Below are 19,317 nucleotides of genomic sequence, written 5' to 3'. Positions count from 1 at the left end.
GGTGATTAGCTTATCTACCTTACAAAGATTGCTTTGGCTGCAGCGTAGAATGGCAGAAGCAGGTGGTCAGAATCAGTGTGGGAGAACAGTTACACTATGCTAACCTCCCTGAAGTGTCTCTCACAGTATAACTATAGCCTAACAGATACTGAGCTATCAGTGTGCAGAGTGGACTGTACACATAGGGAAGAGCGAGGAGAAAAATCAGCACAGCCACAATCAGAGGAGTTCTAAATCTCTCACTCTAAAATTTATAAGCCATGGGAACACTGCGACTACTTTTCTTTTCAAATATATGTCTGAATTTCCTTTGATGCAACCTTAATCTTGTTTACTATGACTTCTCTTATTTTTCAAAAGGTGTATTTGTATACCATTCAAATGTATACTTCATCCTTTTTGTCATTATTCCCCCATTTTCACAGTCTGCTTAAGTCACTTTTAGAATATATTTGGTAAGTATTCTTATGAGTACAAAGACTTCCCTCCTCAGTGGATCCCAAAACGATTTCCTGGAAAGGATGGAGGTGGCGGGGAGTCACAAGTTAACGGTAACCCAGAAAACTTAGGATTTAAGGCATCTAGCTTTTGGCTGTGGCTGCTCTCCTCACTTTTTCCTGTATGGAGACTTTTAAAGAAATGGTTAAAAAGTTGTATTTCAAAAGAGGAAGCAAGGAAGGAGAGGGGGAGGAGGAGGAGAAGCTGGAACAGGAAAAGAAGGAAAAAGAAGAGAAGGAATCTCTGAACAAGTGAGCTTGTTGGGTCCTCATTTAACCAATTGTAAATAGGCATTTTTAAGACAAGCAGGGAAATGTGAATAAGGACTGTGTATTAGATGATATGGGAAGGGGTGTGGGTATAGTTCAGTGGCAGAGTGCATGCTTGTCATGCTCAAGGTCCTGGGTTCAATCCCCAGCACCTCCATTAAAAAAAAAAGTACAATAGATGATAAGGGGACATTTTGTTAGGTGTGATAATGCCATGGTGGTATGTGGGGAAAAAAATTTATATATATATCAATTAGAGATATGTATTAAAGCATTTATGGGTAAAATAACATCATATCTAGGATTTGCTTTACAACACTCCAGAAAAGGGATAAGATCAATGAAATGTTACTAACAAAAGATTAATCATTGTTGAGGCTGGGTGATGGGACATAGGGATTAAATAATACTTTTCCCTTAACTTGAAAATTGAGGCAAAGGAGACATAAGCCAAACTGCAGTGGCTGAGGAGTGACAGGGAGATAATTTGGTTTTGCTATTTCAAAGTCTTTTTATTTAAAAGGGCATTTTTATTAAATACTAAGTTCTGCTTTAATTGGGATTTGGGAAATTTAAGAGACTGGATTGTGTTCACAGTTAGGAGGGGATATTACGCAGCCTCACTTCTCAGGAGACACGGTCCAGAACCACAGCGGGTAGCCAATTGCACAGCACACATACAGGATGTTCTGAGGATGCCTGGACTTCCTGCCCATCCCTGATGCAGGAAGTCATGGAATTTGATCAGAAACCATCTCCCAAGTAGGTAACAAGAAGGGAAGGACCACCAAAAGGTAAATGAAAGCCATCCAAAATACTTGTTACACCTCCATCTCACTTTGAACCTGCCCTAAGCCAGATAAAAACTTATTAGGAGGGCAGATTTGCTGTGAGAAGTAAAAGATTAGGGAACCACTCATTATGCAGATAACCGCAAATCTCCCAGTGTGACAACCATTTCTCCTCTTTCTCATGGCCAGTGAGACTTTCTCACAATTCAGATGCCTCTCTAGTCAATTTCACCTTCATGGTACTTTCCCTCTCTTCATAATCCAATAGGGAACTGAGCCTGGCCACTGGATAAAGATAAAATTTTTATTTCTTCTTTAGTGTCATTCCCTCTTAGGATACTTATGAACTATGCAATTTTTAAATGTTACTTGTTTAATAATATGTGGGGAAGCACACAGGGTTTTTTAGGAGGATATAAATAGAATAAGTTATGGAAAATATACGCAGTACTGTCAACACAGAATAGCCTTTATGAATTACATTCTTCAAATCCTCTCCTTCCTTAATCTCCTTTATGGTCACAGAGTGACCTTGTCATCTCCTGAAAGATCAGCACTAATTTAGACCGTAACCTCCTAGTCTTTGACCTCATCCAAACCTCCGGTCCATTGGCCCCTCCCCCTGATCCCAGCCCATCAGCCCACTCCTGGCTTCCTGCTCACCCTATGCAATGCACATTCTAAGAAAGAGTGTTTCCATATTTCTTCCAGTTCCTCACACTTCCCTGACTAAACTCTAGTTCTGGATACATCCAACCATCCACCTTCCTCATGCAGGTACCTGACCTTCTGACCAAACTTGAGAAAAGCATGGTTCCCTACTCTGAGCTATCATGACTTTGAAACATTTTCCCACCCTCTTCAGACCTCCAATCTCCCCTTAATCTTCTCACTCCCAGCAGATCATCTCACCTTCAACTACACAGAAAAAACACACTATCAGATGGGAATTACCTCCACTTTCTCCCCCTCCTGTTGTAATTAAAAGAGCTCTCTCCTGTCTAAAAACAATTGCTCCCATCTGTGTCTAAATCCCATCCCCATGGGTGGTAAATTACAGCTCACCCTCACCGCAACCCTATCTCCCATGTCTCTCTTCCCTGCTCACTCCTTGGGTCAGCATTTGAACAATGTCCAAGGCATATTCTGCCATCAAACAAACAAACAAACCAACAAGTCACCTTCTCTCTCCACTCCAGCTCCATCTACCCTGTTCTCTTTTCTCGCCTTCACAGAAAGTTTGCCAGAGAGTGTCACATACAGTTAACTATTTCTGTTTGTCATTACCCACTCATTCCAATCTGCATTCTACTCCTACCAGTCCCCTGAAACAGCTGTCATTAAGGTCAACCATAAGCACCATCTCACAAAATCCAGTTGAAATGAAGACTCAGGAACATCTCCAGAAGAAGCTGAAACTGATCACCTTGTCATGACTGTTGTTTCCCCTTGGGCAAAACTGTAAACTATAGAAATTATAGAACTAAACTATGGCAAAAATCTAACAAAAATTAGTTTGCAATCACATTTAGAGAGATCAACAAAAACTCAGAAGAGTTAAGTTTTAAAAAGAGATTAAAGATGTAAACTGACTATACTTCAATTAAAAAAAAATTGACTAAAGAAATTTCTTAAAACAAAAAGCTTGCTAAAGAGAGCCACAGAAGAGAATCGTACTTGTTTTCATCCTTTTCTTAATGATTTTCACATGGCAGAAATACCACATGCTAATTTAATAAGAAAAAATAACAAAGGAATACAAGGAAAACAATCATCCATACCTAGTATTCCACCCCCATCCTCTGATCCCTAATGAAACCACTGTTAATCATCAAGGGAATATTCTCCACATTCTTCTAGTCACAAAAATACACAAGCATACAAACACATACACTGGGATTTGGCTTCATTGCTAGTTAGTTGTTTGGTTAATATGCTGGCTTTTTGTTTTGTTTTGGTACATATATATTTGGTGTAAATATAATATAATATAATATAATATAATATAATATAATATAATATAATATAATATAATATAATATAATATAATATAATATAATATATATTAGGTTCCCAACAAAAGTGAGCAGAAATTAGAGTTTTCATAAGCCCTTTTGCCCCACGCATGCAGCCTCCCCCACAATTAACATCCCCACCAGGATGGTCCTTTTGTTACAACCAATGAACCTACGTTGACACATCATTATCACCCAGAGCCCATAGTCTACATTGCAGTTGTAATGCAACAGTGTTGTATATTCATGGGTTTGACAAATGTATTCACCATTGTCATGCGCAATAGTTTCACTACCCTAAAAACCTCCGTGCTACCTATTCATCCCTCCCTCTCCTGCAACCCCTGGCAACCACTGATCTTTTTACTGTCTCCATGGTTTTGCCTCTTATAGAATATCATATAATCAGAATTATACAGTATGCAGCCTTTTCAGATTGGCTTCTTTCACTTAGTAATATTCATGTCTTCTCACGGCTTGATAGCTGATTTCTTTTTAGTGCTGAATAATATTCATTGTCTGTATATATCAGTTTATTTATCCATTCACCTACTGAAACACATCTTGGTTGCTTCCAAGTTTTGGCAATTATGAATAAAGCTGCCATAAACATCCGTGTGCAGGTTTCTGTGTGGACATAACTTTTCAATTCGTTTGAGTCAATACCAAGGAGAGCAATTAATTGCTGGATCACATGATGAGAGTATGTTATTTAGTTTTGTGAGAAACTGTTTTTCAAAGTGGCTGGACCACTTTGCTTTTCCACCAGCAATGAGCGAGAGTTCCTGTTGCTCCAGATTAGTTTGTTTTTATAGAAGTAAAACAATTCTATACACATTACTCTACACCTCCCCTTTTTCTCTTTACACAAAGCATGGACATCTCATCAGCCAGTGATAAAGGTCAAATTTCTTTGTTCTAGTATTTTTGTGCACATATATATGTATGTATGTATATATGTATATAATTGTACATAGCTGAAATCGTATGCAGGTTATTTTTTTCACTTCTGATGCTTCCATTTTACCATAAGCAAATTAAAACCTCAATGCCTCAGTTTTCTCATCTGTAAAAGAAAGTTAATTTTGTGAGCATTTATTGAGTTCAGGTATAAAATGTATGTATAACTATACCAGACATACTAAATACTATTAAATGTTACTATTGTAGGGAAAAATCGGTAAAGGCATTGAAAGTTACCAAAGACATTACTGACTGCCCCATATAGCACACCCTTCCAAGTTACATCAACCTTTCACTGTCACTGAGCTATTTCACAACTCTGTAAGTTATAGGAAATGGGGGAAATTTTAAATCATCCTTGCCCATAAAAGTGCAAATTAATTGTGTCTAGCTGAATATAATCATTGGCTCATGAATAGACCTTTTTGGAATCTATTTGCAGGTTCATTACAGCTTTCCTTACTTGCCTATATAATGTGTGGTTATTTGAATTTACCTTTGAACCAATAGTAATGTCTTAACTGTTCTCTCATTAACTAATGAATTAAATAAAATCTTGATATACATTTTATTTTATATTTGTATGAGAATCATGATTCCATTTTTAACGTATCCTTAAACACTATAATTACGTTGTCAAAATGTTTACTTTGTTTTTAAACAACACAAAGATATTCTCACACATGCAAGGGTACAGATCTATATATAAAATATAGAACACACCTAACTTCATTGTTAAAAGTGCTTGAAGAAATCAGCATACTGAGGCATAAATCAACATGAAGACCTCTAGAATAGCAAAGAAGTGAAGTTTAATACTGAAATTTCTTAAATTTAAATCATAAATAAATACAGCTCTGGATCTGTAAAAAAATGTACTTTACTATCTAAAATGTGCAAAATGAATTAATGTGATTCGGACTCAGCATTGTCTGAGGACTTACAAACTCATAAATAGGCTACACCAACCATACCAAGAATATTTACTGAATGAAAGGTAAATAGCTACAAGACCTATGGCTGGAATCTTGAAAAATGAAGTCATTAGCCTAACAGTGACTTGCTAATCCTGCTATGGGAAAGCATGCTAAGAAGCTACAAGGAATTTATATCATGTATGCCCATATTTCCACTTAAAAACTAGGTAGGACACTTAAATGTGTGACTCTTGAAATAAGAAATATAATTCTGCCTTACATGGGTACAACTACCTACTAAATAACCTCAGGGAATCCATATCATTTCCACCCAGAATGTTTGCTTCTTAGAAAGAAAGACAGGTCTTTCCCCAAAAAGGTCGAATCACTACTTTTTATGAAAAGTCAGCTAAATGCTAAACAGATATTAAGGCTTCTAAAAAAGTTTACATGCCTCTAGACCAAATGTCCGCCAGTTTGATCCTAAAGGATCAGATAGTAAATATTTTGGGCTTTGCAGACCTCTTGGTCCCTGTCATAGTATTCACAGCTGTACAAAACACTGACAATGTATCAGCAACTGGGTATGGCTGGGCTCCAATTAAACTTATTTACCAAAACAGGCAGAGAGCCAGACTTGGCCCTAGGGCCACAGTTTGCTGACCCCTTGCTCTGGACCTCTCCTCTAGAACTCACAGTCAGTGCAGAACAAAGCGTCCTCCCCACGCCACTCCACACCCCATGCCTCTTTTCCAGGTGAATCAGAGCTCAGGTTTCTTGAGTTCTCCCTAGAACTGTTTTCTGGATAGTACAGTAGCCCCTCAGGCAAGCAGATAAGCATCTCTCCTTTGTCTTGCTTGTTAGCATTCCAGATTGTTCCTCAGAGTCAGTGAGGAAGTGAAGATGCAGAGTACATTTTCAGATAAATCTTGTCTAATACGAGACAATCTCACTTCAAAGGGATCCTCTTCTGGCTCAGAGAAAGGCCTTTTAACCTGAAACTCCACTTCTTTCTCAAAGGAAATCAAGTACCAGAATGTCTCAGCCTGCCATCTTGTGGCAAACTGGAGTCTGGAAAAGGAAATCCTTGGATCAAGACAAGGGCGACAAGCTGGAAGGCCTGCTTCATAGCAGCCACTCTACAACATGTGCTAGACCTGGGGCTACACAGGGAGCCAACAAACCCACAATCCCTGTCCTCAAGGAGCTTACACTCTGTGAGGAGGAGAAGAGATTTTTTAAATTGCACAAGCATATGTAAAATTACAATCATGGAAAATGGTCTGAAGGAGCCATGTGCAGGTGCTCTGAACGTAAATAAAAAGGACTGAGGCAGGAAAGGTAGAGAAAGCCTCCCTGGAGATGAGACAATTAAACTGAGGCCTGAAAGTGAGGTGAGACTTACCAGGTGAAAAGGTGAGGGAAGATGATTTCAGAGAAAGGGAACAGCATCTGTAAAAACTCTGCAGCAGTAGGAAAGCCAGGGGAGCCCTGGTCTAAGATAAGGCCAGGGAGGGAGAGAGGGGCCAGCTTAGGCAGGGCCTCAGAAACCATGCAGATGAGGTTTTCTCTATCCTATAAGCAGAGCGAAACCATAAAATGGTTTTAAACAAGGAGGTGTGACAAAATCAGATTTACATTTTACTGTGTATCAGGCAAGGTCAAATGAGGACACAGAAACTACATAGTAATTTGAGCAGAGAGAGTTAATATCAAGAACTATTAACAAGAATATATGTATAACTGAATCACTATGCTGTACACCAGAAATTAAGACAACATTGTAAACCAACTACACTTCAATTAAAAAACACACACCAAAAAAATAATTATTAACTACTTAACAGGAGACTGGAGTAATGAGGGACTGGCCTGTAACACATAGAGAATTCTAAAAAATATAGCTGTAGCAGCTACAAGAAGGAGCCACTCCCCAAAGGAGGGCCTCCCCCTCCAGGGCTGAGACCCAGACCTCTTTGGACAAGGAACCTCTATGGCTCCCTGGACAGCACAGAAGCTGCGGTGCTGGAAACTGCTGACCACCCCCTCTAGGTTGCCAGGGGAAGGTGTTCAAAGAGCAGAAACTCTCTGGAGGCACTCCGCTATGAACCCACCCAAAGGCGGCAGGACAAGAAGGTTCTGGCTACTGGTTGCTGCTGGCCACAGTGCACCACAGGAGCTGGGCTCAGGAACCTGATGCTGGAGAAGCCATGCTCAGAGCAGGAACCTGCAGAGAGCAGGACATCCCAACCAGAAAAGGAAACTTCCCTCCTCTAGTGTCTCTCCAGTGCCCTCTACTGACAAAGTTTAGCATCGCTGCCAGCTGGCAAAGGAAAGCATTTAAAGACCCAGCAGGGAAGGCAGAATGGATTTGAAGCTGAGAAGCCATAAATTGATAACCAGCACACACTGGCTTCTATGTGGTGAACCTTCTAGAAAAGGAGCAAACAGCCCAGTTAAATAGTCCAGGAGAGAGAAGAGAAAGTAAGGTGCTGGACAAAATACACATGCAAGACCCCCAGGGGCTACAGGAAAGACACCAAACAGCATGGTTTCTGTCCCTGTGCTCACTGCGCTGGAAGAAGAGCTGCCTCGGAAGGCCTGGCTAAGAGAGCGAGGAGGGTCAGCTGACATGGGTCCTAGGACCAGAGACCAACAGCACCAGCTGTCCTGAGGCAATTCTTTATATACAAAAGGCACAGGAACAGTATTGCTCCCAAAAGACAGACTGGCCAGGCTTAACAAACATATCAGCTGCAATCGAAGCGGCACCCAATCCGTGCAAGTCCTCCCACAGCCAGGCTTGCAAGAGGGGCCTTTGGGTCTCAAAAGTTACTAGAGAAAAATGCTTGTGATTTGTGACAAACCATCGCTCCTATTTTTAAAAAGCTTTTAAATAAATGGTCTTTCTTTTTTTTTAACAGCCAGCAAGTCTGGCTTTCTGGTCCTTCACACAGATCTTCAGTGTACCCACTGTCTCAAGATAATCAAGGGGGCAGGGTCCTGGTGAAGGGGATAAAGTGTCACAGCTTGTCTGTAAGGAGTCACCCCCACATTTTCCCAAAAGAGGAATGTCACCAAGTAGTAGAACTTGAGTACCAAATGAGAGGCCAGGGTTGAAGTAAATTTGTCAACAACTAAAATTTACTAATTCAACACAGAAATAAATCACAGTGTATAATGGCTCCTTCTGGGCAGTGGGACTGAGAATGGGGAGAGGAGTAGGGTAGTGATTTTTAAACAAACCTCTACGTGGTTTGCTATTTTTTTAACCAGGCCTGAAAGGAAAGTGGAGAGAATCTTTCAAACAGGTAAGAGAAAGTTGTTAGATTCTTATGACACTGGACTGGAATTTTAATTACTCCAAGAAAATTACTCTTGGCTCTGAAAGTGACTTGAGGACTTCTGACTGAGAAGCTAAAGAAGCTGTAAGATCTGCCTGAGACAGTCAGAGGGGAAAGAAGACTTTCCCTCTGCTGGATCCCCTTTGATTTCATCTCTCAATACAGTGGAGCCCAGAGGAAGAGAAAGAATTACTTAGAACTGAGAGAACTGAGCTCTGCTTGTTTGGTGGAACTAGGGTTTGGACAAGACCAAATCGACGCGTGGCCTTGGTTCCTGAGATAGAGTTGAGCAAGCACAACTTCGTGGGGAAAAAAATTTTTCCCCACGAAAGTTGTGCTTGCTTCTTGCAGGTTCATTCTGATAATGCTGCAGCACCAAACCGAAACTCTTCCTGTTTTGCAGACGTGAATCAACATACCAAAATATTTGAAGGCACGAATCAGTCCAGAAACAGACCATCCTACTGGATTTGCAAAGACGGACTTGGCTACAAACTTTCTGAATCAATCATCTTGCCCACAAAGAAGATACAAAAGGTTAAGAGTAAAGTTTGGAAGGGCGATGGATGGAGGACTTTTTTCAGAAGCCCTGCTGATCTTTAAACCAGAGGCGGTGGCTGTGAGAGGCCTGCTTCTCTAACTTCAAGCTTCGCAAGGGGACCTCCCCAAGATCACCCAAAGAGCTTATGGTTCAGGAGTCCCAGTGGATTGCTGTCTGACTCCCACTTGGGAAATCTGGAGAACAGTGGTGACTTCTACAGGTGGATGCTTCTTTTTCTTGTGGTCTTTCAGAGGCTCCTCCTGCAATGCCTCTCCTTCAGTAAGCCTGACTACACTCTCCCGCCTTAACTTCCGCATCTAACAGGCCCTCTGCAGAGGTCTCCTCGCCTCTGAGAAAGGCCCCTGAAGAGAGTTCTTTTCCAAGTGACCACCACTCCAGCTCCCTACCACAGACCAACTTGGCACAGGGAAAACTCACTCATCATCGCCCTTCTCTCATAACTACAACCTGTTCATAATCTAATTCGACCTAGGTAAAGAAACGGCACTTGTCCCACCCTCAGAGGTGTGAATTCACAGTTTGAGCACTAGCCATAAATAATAATTCGAAGGAAGACTGCAAAGAGACCAAAATACACACACACACACACACACACACACACACACACACACACACACACGTACGTGTCCGCTGCACAGCACAATTTAGATTTCTGGCTTGCATGGTTGGGCTGGAAAATACTCCACTATATACATAACACTATTTTAATTAACAAATTCCCCATTGGCAGACAGTTAGATTGCTACCAACTTACTTTATTAACAGAACTCCTGTAAACCAAATTGCAGAGTCATGTCAGGCTCCAGTCTCGTGCAGAGGTGGCATTCTGAAGCGCGCTAGAGAGAAGCGCCACGCCCAGCAGACCTTGGCTCCTGCGCACTGGAGCCGACTCGCATTGTCGCTCCTGCAGCGTGCATGCGTCACCCAGACTGCTTTTTCACATCCATTTTCCCGGCTCCCGTATGCCTCCTTGGAGAAATGCAGCTTTCTTTCTTCCTGCTTCACAGCGAAACTTGTTTCAAGAAGGTTGGGGGTGGCTTCTAGAACCGCCCAGTCCTGGAGAGCACGCCCCCTACATCCTGCCCTCACGAAGGCTTGTGCTCACCAGCCTGGACTGGGAGGGGCCTTCGGGGAGGGAGGAGCCTATCAGAGCCGAGGCCCCGCCTCTTCGCATCACCTGTTTGACACAGGTAGGGGTGCTATTCTACTCAAAGATTTGTGAGGATTAAAGAAAGTACTAAAAGTTCCTCATGCTTAAAGAGCATAAATACGTTGTAGCTGTTGTTACCATTTACATGTATACTCATTTTCCTTCCGGCTTCACTAGTTTGGCTCTGCCTCTCCCGAGATTCATCTTGCACAGTCATCTTTCACCTTCTCAAGAACTTCTAACCAGTCGTCAACCCTTGTGGTCTTCACTTTATACTTTTCTAACTGGACCTTCTCTTTTAGCCTGTCTCCCCATCATGTATACACAAATATCCTGTTGTCTTTTGACTCATCATTGTTGTATCTACCTCTCCTTGTCTCTTAAAAACTAAAAAGTTACCACATCCGTCTCTTCTTCATTCTTCCAACCTCATCTACTTCACTGGAATCTGGCTTCTTATAGCCATGCCATTAAAACCGTCCCCAGCAAGGTCTTCAGTGGCCGTGTCATTAAATCCAGTGGACATTTCCGTGCTGTGTTCCCTACAGCAACTACAGCACATCTGTCTGTACTTGCTGTAAACCCTTCTGCCACTCCCTCTGCTAGTCACAACACTCACTCACCTGAGACGTTTTCCTACCTCTCTGATCACTCTTTATCTGTCTCGAGTTTGTCTTCCTCGCCCTGCCTCCCTCTGCCGATTCCCAGGTCACATTGGTCCTCTTTTCTTCCACTTCCCACGCTTGCATGGGCGAGCTCCTTCTGTCGTTGTTTTGCTGTGCCTGTGACTCCCAAGTCCATACCTCTCTAGCCCAGATCTTTCTTCTGAGCTCCGGACTCTTGGCTATCCCACAGGAACTTAAGACTTAGCACCTCCAAAACTTTTCTTTCCAGAAAACCTGTTTCAACTTCTATACACTGTCTTTTCTTGTGCTCCCCATCTCGGTGGATGGCACTGTGTGCTCAAGCCAGATATCGAGGAGCCAGCTTAGACTCCTCCTTCTCCTTCACACCCAGTTATGGGTTGGGTTCCCTAGGAATCAGACTCTGAGATTTGTGTGCAGGTGGTTTGGGGGTACTGGGGTGCTCTCAGACACAGCACCTATGAGGGCTGAGGGAGGGAAGACTAGAAGGGAGGGAGTTGAACAGTTGATGCAGTTACAACAGTAGCCTAAGCCAATCCTGTGGCGAGCCCTGGTCCTGGAATGGCCCTTCAGAATTGTCCCACATACCCCCCAATTAAGCTGTCACTGGATGTGACGGGCTGCTCTCAGGAGGGGGTGTGACCTTAGGTGAAGTGGCTCTCTTTGCTGAGGGCAATTCCTGCAGAGGGCCTAGGCTGAGCGGCATCAGCCATCAAAACTCCCCGCATCTGGAGGGGCGAGTGCCTAGTCTTAAGGAGGGAACCTGGGCATCACACCACGTACCCACTGCACCCCACACTCTCGTTAGTCACCAAGTGCTTTACCTATTTCTGTATTTTAATTTTCAAATCAGATCCCTCCTCCTTCACACTACTCTTTATTATTCATATATATATATATATATATATATATATATATATATATATATGAGTCTAAATGCACGTTGGCAGGGACAGAGTGATGGTCAAGCAGACACCATCCAGCTTTCAAGATGCTTCCAATCTAGTTGGGAAGTGAATAATCATCCAAATATATACTTTAAAACTATAAGTGTTCTAAGAAAAATTAAAAGTGCAGATTTCTATGTGATCTTATAACAAGGGAGGCTTGCCCAACCAGGGAGCAAGGTGGAGGCAGGGAAATCTTCCCTGAAGAAATGTCATTCCAGCCGGAATATGAAAGATGAGTAGGTGTTACTAGGTGTGTGGTTGTTGGGGTGAGTGGGAGTGAAAGAGATGTGGACCCGCTAAGGAAACTGCCCATGCAAAGGTCCTGACATAGATGGGACAAGATGTTGGAGGACCCAAAAGAAGGCCAGCATGTCTCAGCATGTCTGGAGTGCAGAAACTGAGGGGGGAAAGTAGTAAGAGATGATACGAAGGGACAGGCAGGACCCAGATCCCTCAGAGCTAAAAATTTCAGTCTTTTCCCCTAAAAGGAATGAAAGCCACTGAACAATTTTAATCTTTATGTAGTATGAATGATATACCTCAGTTAAACAGAATATTCAACTACCACAATCAATGCAGATAAAATGGATCATATAGCTATATAAAATGGTTAAAACCTAAATTCTGCTAATGCTAAGTGCTGGGGGTTTTTTTAAAAGTTTTTTAATGCAGATATTATTACTACTACAATATCCTGTTTCTCTACCTCTAATGGCTACTCCTGGTTCCTCTGAAAAATAACACCTAACTGTTTCTGACTGCTGACTAAATGCCAGCGTGTTGAGTGCTCTGCGTAAATTACCTGACTTAATAAAACACCTTTACAAAGTGGGTATGGTTTAGAAACTGAGATACATAGAGGGCAGCTCGCCCAAGTTTTCGCAGTCAGTATGTAAACGGCAGAGTAAGACATGAAGCCAGATGTCTTATAAAACTATATTAACTATTATAATACTAAAGCTCTTGACTGCTGTATGAAATACCCCACTTATGCTTTGGGAAACACCTGACGGTACCTGACAGTATTTCCCCACTGCCTTGAACTTCCTCCCATCATGCCCTGCTCGTGAGCTCAGACCCCTTTAGTAAATAGTGTCAACCTGACTCCTGGCCAGGTCTGGAATGGAACACATGCACCCTTGGGTACCACACCACAAACCACAGGCTACCTTTTGAGGGCCACCCCTAGAACCAGAGCACTTTCTCCTGCTGATTCCACCCCGTCCTGACTTATTCTCCCCTTATCAGCTGGTGCCGCAATCTTCTGGCAGCTAAACCTAACAGTTTTAACAAATACTTGCTAGAGGAATGCAAACTTACCTGAATATGAGCCAAAGAAAAACAAGGAGGCAAAGCTACCGTAATCTTCTCCTAAGAATACTATAGTTGTTTTATCGTCCTGTTTGTGATTTTCTAGGTTAAAGCTTACCCTCTATTCTTAATCAAGAGCTGGTACCTTCCAAATTGCAGGTTTATAAACAATTATGAAAATACCCACTAGGTGTCAGCCTTGAACTGCATCGGGGTTTCCAGGATGTGGCAAAGGTGTAAACTATGTAGGAGAGAGCATGAAGCAGAAAATATTTGGAATTTGGATGATTTCCTTTGCAGCATGAACTAAGATAGGAACTGCAGTTAGCTTTTTGTATCAACACAGTGGTTTGATTTTTCAATGAGTATAAATATAGTAATAGATCATGCCACTCTACTCAGTGAGCTCCAGTATGTCTCCCTCTCACTCAGAGTAAACAACTGAACCCCTTACCACACCCTACTCATCTCTCTTCCATCCTCACCCACTTCAGCCACACCATCCCTGAACACACCTGAAATGCTTCTCCCAGAAGTCCCTGCACAGGTGACTCATTAGATTCAGGACGCTGACTACGGCCAGCTTCTCAGAGATGCCTTCCTGGACACCACCGCACCCCCTCACCCTGACTGCTTTTCCTTCATAACACTTTTCACCACCTAACACATCTTTACTTACTCTTAGTCTCTCTCTTGAGTATTACGTTAGCCCTCTGAAAGCAGCAACTTTTTGTGCTGTTCGCTGCTTTTTACCCAGAGCCTAGAAAAATACCAGGCTTATAGGAGGTGCTCAATAAATACCAAATAAATAAATGACGTTAATTCAAAGATATTCCAAAAAGTTGTCACACTTCAAACATTCATTTGCTTTCCTTCAATAAATACTTATTAAAAACCTATTATAAAGAAGGCATTGAGCGGTAGTGTGCTTAGTGTTTACGAGGTGCTGGGTTCAGTCCCCAGTACCTCCATTAAAAATAAACAAACAAACCTAATTACCTCCCCCCAAAAATAAATAAAACAAAAAAAATTTTTTAAAGGAGGCATTGAATTATGGAATGTACAAGATAAGACATTATCTTATTGATGAGAAATACAGTAAGTCTCTAGCTTTTAACTCACAGAATCCCAGCAAGAAGGCATGCACAGTATTTTCAGAGGTTTTACAAAAAGAATATGAATATGGTAATTACGGCTGCACATTGTAAGAAACTATGGAACAACAAAAATTTGATGCATGCATCCATCTCTAGGCACTTCTGTTATTACCCTGCCCCCAGGCAGAAGACTGTTCAGTGGAGACCACCCAGTTTCCCTTATTCTTCATGCACTATTTAAAGGTGTTCCTGGCCTTGATCTTTAATTTGCAGCTGACTTGGGTTTTTTGCCCCGAAGACTCGATTAAGTTTCGTGATTTCCATGTCCATTCTCCCCAATCCTATACTGTGTGCCCTTGGTGGGGAAAATGTAATAATCGTTGCCTTTTCTGCACACAATTTTGAAAGAACCTGAACCAATTTTTCAGCCTGTCTCCAGTCCCTCTACCTTCACAGCTGCTGTCATTCGGGGCGGGGCAGGGTGGGGGGGGGGTAGGCAGAGTGAGAGATGCTTATGTAGATTATCACTGGAAGATGATTTTTCTTTTTTGAGAATATAGGAGAATAACTAGCAAATCTTAAGTGAGTTCACCCGCCAACACAGGTGTGCCTGTAATGCTGGTGATTTCTTTTTATGTGAGAAAGACGTACGAGTTTCAAGTAGAGAGTATTTGGGACATCCTCCTCGTGCATCTACAGCCCATGGTTTAATTGGGTATTTTCTCTCCTCTTGAAGAAAATTCAGTCCTATTTCTTAACAGTTGACAAGTAGATGAATGTTTCCCTCTAAAACCCTCTCGTTGCTTTGAACCAGAGCCAAGCACATCCCATGCATTAATCTGTTACTTTATTTCTTCTCCTTATGGAAACTTTCCAAGTAGATGTGGCCACTTGAAAGGTGCTGATACAATCAAAGCGTCAAACTCATTCAATGGATTTTGTTTTACCCTAAAACAACATATCTACATTACCAGTTTGAGAATTTAAAGCTTATTCAGATAAAAGGCCTAATGAATATTAGCCCATGAGATTATAGAGGTAACTTGGCTGCCTTACAATATTGTGCTGTAAGCAAACTTCAGCCAGGAGTGATACCTTAATGGACTCACAGCAAGAAACTGGACCAAAACCCCCAGGCTGTGGTAATCACTGTAGCTCTAAATTTAAGCTTAGAGCAACATTCACTGTTTCTCTTATCTTAAAGTGAATTACATCAGGGAGGTCTCAAAACCAGACAGTATTTGATACAGAATTCTTGCCCTAACAGAGGGAGTAATAGTCACAGACTGATCAGGAGAGAGTTCTTGAAATGAGAGCCCAAGAAGAATTGTTGAGAAGAATTGCTAAATTTACAAGTCAGCCAACTTCTTTACCCATTCCTTCCTTCAGAGATCTTTTTCCCTTGTTTCTTTCAAAGTGCCAGAATTTTCTTGTGAAAACCCACAGCTTCACTTACCTGTACTCATCTGACAAGTGTTATTTCTCCAGCCGTCTCCGCTAGGCTGGGATCTGCGACATCCTACTTGCCAACCCTCCTCTCGGTCCTCTCTGATTCGCACCTCGACTCAGTGTCCAGAACAGGCCTTAGAGGGAGTAGCTACTTTCACTGGGCCGTGTTTAATTCTGCACATTAGGCCTCAACAGCACAAACCAGGCTTCACACTGGACCCTTCGTTCTGGCCTGGTGGGTTTTCTGGGCCAGGAACCCCAGCCTCTCTGCCTCCTGTCTCCTTACCACCTGCCCATCTGAGAGGGGGGCCTCCAGCCCCTGCTCACCCCGGCTGAGTGTGTGAGGCTGGCCTGTGGGCTTCACTGGTAGCTGATAAAGTGGACCCTGCTTCTGCTCCACAAACCTCGCTCTCTCTGCCGCCACACCAGAGCATGCAGGTCACGGGGACACAGGAGGGTCTATCTCCCATTTTAGGTCTGAGCCACATTCTCCAACAGAATTTACCAGATGCAGGATTTACTAGACATCTGCCCAGGCAGTTAAGATGACACTCTGGTATCCACTGTGCTGGCGATCCTTATATGAACTCTTCCATCGGCCAAAACCTGGAAGGAGAAGGCAAATGGGGTGCATCAAACCCTATCTTGAGCCCCTAACACATTTGTGACACCATGCCTCAGATCTAACATGACAGACACCAAGGGATGAGATCTGAAACCAAAGCACCCACAATGAGATCAAGGCTCTTGCTGCAACCATGGCAGCCAATATGAGTAACTACATGACCCTGGACGGTTGGCCTTGACCAAGGTACCAGGTTACAGCCGCTTTTACTGTAGTATCAGCTGCAATGCCAGGCACAGCTTTGGCTAGAATCCTCAGGTGCCAAACAACTGCAATTAGACAAAAAGAAACAAACAACCGAAAAACAATCATCCTAAGAATCAGGGGTAGCTTTTCTTTGGACCACACAATGAGCAGGTAGAAATCTGGCCTTGGCAGAAACATAGATGGGAGAGAAGCTCTCAGGATGGCCTCAGACTTGAAAGGCAATGCTGCTTCCCAGGGACTTCTGAGTCCTGGTGGAGAGGGCAAGGCTCTTGCTAGAACCAGGAGATCACTCCAGATCAGGCTCTCCTCAAGCATGGGTGAGAGCCACAACGGCTAGACCCGGCCGACCTCTAGCGTGGGAGCCTCTGGAGTAGATGCGGGGCCCCACTTTGGTTCTCAGGCTACTCGGAATAGCAGCCGAGGCTGTAGAGCAGGAAGCGAGAGGTGCCTCAGCACAGTGCTGTCTTGAGTCCCCGGATGGGAAACCACGTTTCCTCTCTCTGTGAAGGGCAGGACCACTTACCCAAGTCAGAAACCTGGCTTTCATTTGCTCCCCAACACAACCCACATCCGAGTTTATCCCGTTCAGAGCTCTGTTAATGCTTGAGGTCAGGTGCTACTCTCTCACCTGGAAAAACGCACAAGCCCGAGTAACTGGTCTCTCTGCCCCGGCTGTGTCGGCAGAGCATCCCTCCCATCATGACACTCCACAGCTTCAACTTGCAATGGCTCTCTATGGCCTTTGACAGAAAACCCAAACACCTTCACAGAATCTCTCAAGCTGCATCTTGCCTTGACTTCTGTGTTATTTAGCTGACTCTTGATTGGTCTTCAAATGTCAACTGAAGCACCATTTCCTCTAGCTTTCCCTGACACCGCCTCCCCAGCTTGTTAAGATGCTCTTCCTCGACACTCTCATCATCCTTTCTTAAATCTGAGGCGCCAGTCACATTGTGCAATGGTGTTGGGTTACAGGTCTACCTCTACCACCAGAGGAAAAGCTCCTTAAGTGTAGGGCCCACGCCTTTCATCTCTGGATTCACGAAACTGGAAGACGGCTACCACTTGGGAGGCTCTACAAGTGCTAGGGACCCAAAGATGAGTAGAACAGAGTTCCTGTCCCTGAGAAGCACAGTCTAGTCTACAGGACAGTTACACAAATGAACTAAAATACACTGTTAAGTGCTGTGACAGATGTACAATCCAGATTCTATATCAACATCTTCCATTTCTATACACAGCACCAGTCATGTTGCTGAATTTTTGCTTGACTGTCTCCTAGAATGTGATAAGCCCGAGATAAGGGTTAGGAAATGGAAAGGGAGGGGAGGTGGGGACAAAGGCTGTGTTCTATTCATCTTTGAATCCTCACAGCCTCACATGGAATCTGGCATAAAAAGGTGCTATGTATATTGAATATTTATGGAGTAATTAGTCACACCCTTTTAAGGGGTGGGAGGTGACCACAGAAGGCTAAAAGGAGGAAATGGACATCACTGAACTTGACAGTCGTCTCCCAGAGTGAAAGGGAAACAAACGGCATGAACAAAGGCATCAGGTGACAGAGTGGTCTGGGAGAGCCCTTGACAGGCACAGCCGATTTTAGGAAGATGCCCAATGTAAATCCAAAGCCTGAGGACTTTCTGCCACTCCATTCTATCCTCTCAGGGACCCTTGGATGTCCTAAGAGACTCACAAGGAAGGTGTAGTTATCCGAGATCTCCTACCCACTCATGAAACACACTGAAGTATTCTGACTTGGTAAGGACAGCCATAAGTCCTCAGAAATCACATAGCGCAGAAGTGATCACAAGAATGACACACACAATGTAGCACTAAGCTTTCTCCATTTTCTGATGACAGACCAGGTACTAACATGCCCCAAATTCCAACAGATTTGAGGATGAGACCACAGTGATCATTCCCTGTAGTCTTGACTTGGATATATCAGAGCAATTCTTTTGGTATTATAATCTATAATTTTTCAGTAGGGTCCAATAAAAGCTATGGAAAACATGTCTCAGAAAAACAACAGGCCCAGTCACTTCATGTAATGGGATTTGCAGCGTTAATGATGATTCTGTGAAACATTTTATATAACATGACCCATGCTCTCCAGCTAATAGAATCACAATGAACTTCAAACAGTTCACCAAACCCTTACATGTGCCTGGAGGGCAGAGCATAAAGTCAAAATGAAAATACTGTATTTGGGGTTGTATTTTTAATTTATGAAAACTTGCTCAAGGGAGTTCACACATACCACAGATACATTCTCAGCAAGCTGGATTTTCATGCCAGCTTATCACTGTTTCATACCGGGCCTGTCTCTCTAACTTCTGAGCCAGAACCAGGCCACCAGAGACCCTGAGAGGAAAGCCTCCAGATGCATCAAGCGCAGGAGACAGAGCTGCGCCTCCCTCCTCCCGTGTGTCTTTCCCGCAGAGCTTGAGAGGGGGCTCCACGCCCTGGGTGTCCATGGATGTTGGGTGCATGGTTCTGCTTCACAGAAAGGAAAGGGGACA

The 19,317-nt window shown here is 43.1% G+C and overlaps 1 protein-coding gene across 1 annotated transcript in view; it reads right to left on the bottom strand.

Moving 5' to 3' along the window:
* Positions 1-17,208, bottom strand: part of PLPPR1 (phospholipid phosphatase related 1) — a 505,501-nt gene extending 488,293 nt beyond the window's left edge. Inside the window, exons 1-2 of the mRNA XM_032478090.1 lie at positions 17,198-17,208; positions 16,466-16,613 (exon numbers count right to left, since the gene is read on the bottom strand). The gene's annotated coding sequence lies outside the window, so the exon portion shown is untranslated. The remainder of the gene's footprint in view (positions 1-16,465; positions 16,614-17,197) is intronic.
* Positions 17,209-19,317: the final 2,109 nt, after the last annotated feature.

The sequence above is a fragment of the Camelus ferus genome, chromosome 4, assembly GCF_009834535.1.
Source record: "Camelus ferus isolate YT-003-E chromosome 4, BCGSAC_Cfer_1.0, whole genome shotgun sequence".
In the NCBI taxonomy this organism is placed as follows: domain Eukaryota; kingdom Metazoa; phylum Chordata; class Mammalia; order Artiodactyla; family Camelidae; genus Camelus; species Camelus ferus.
This window is presented reverse-complemented; position numbering and strand designations above follow the sequence as displayed.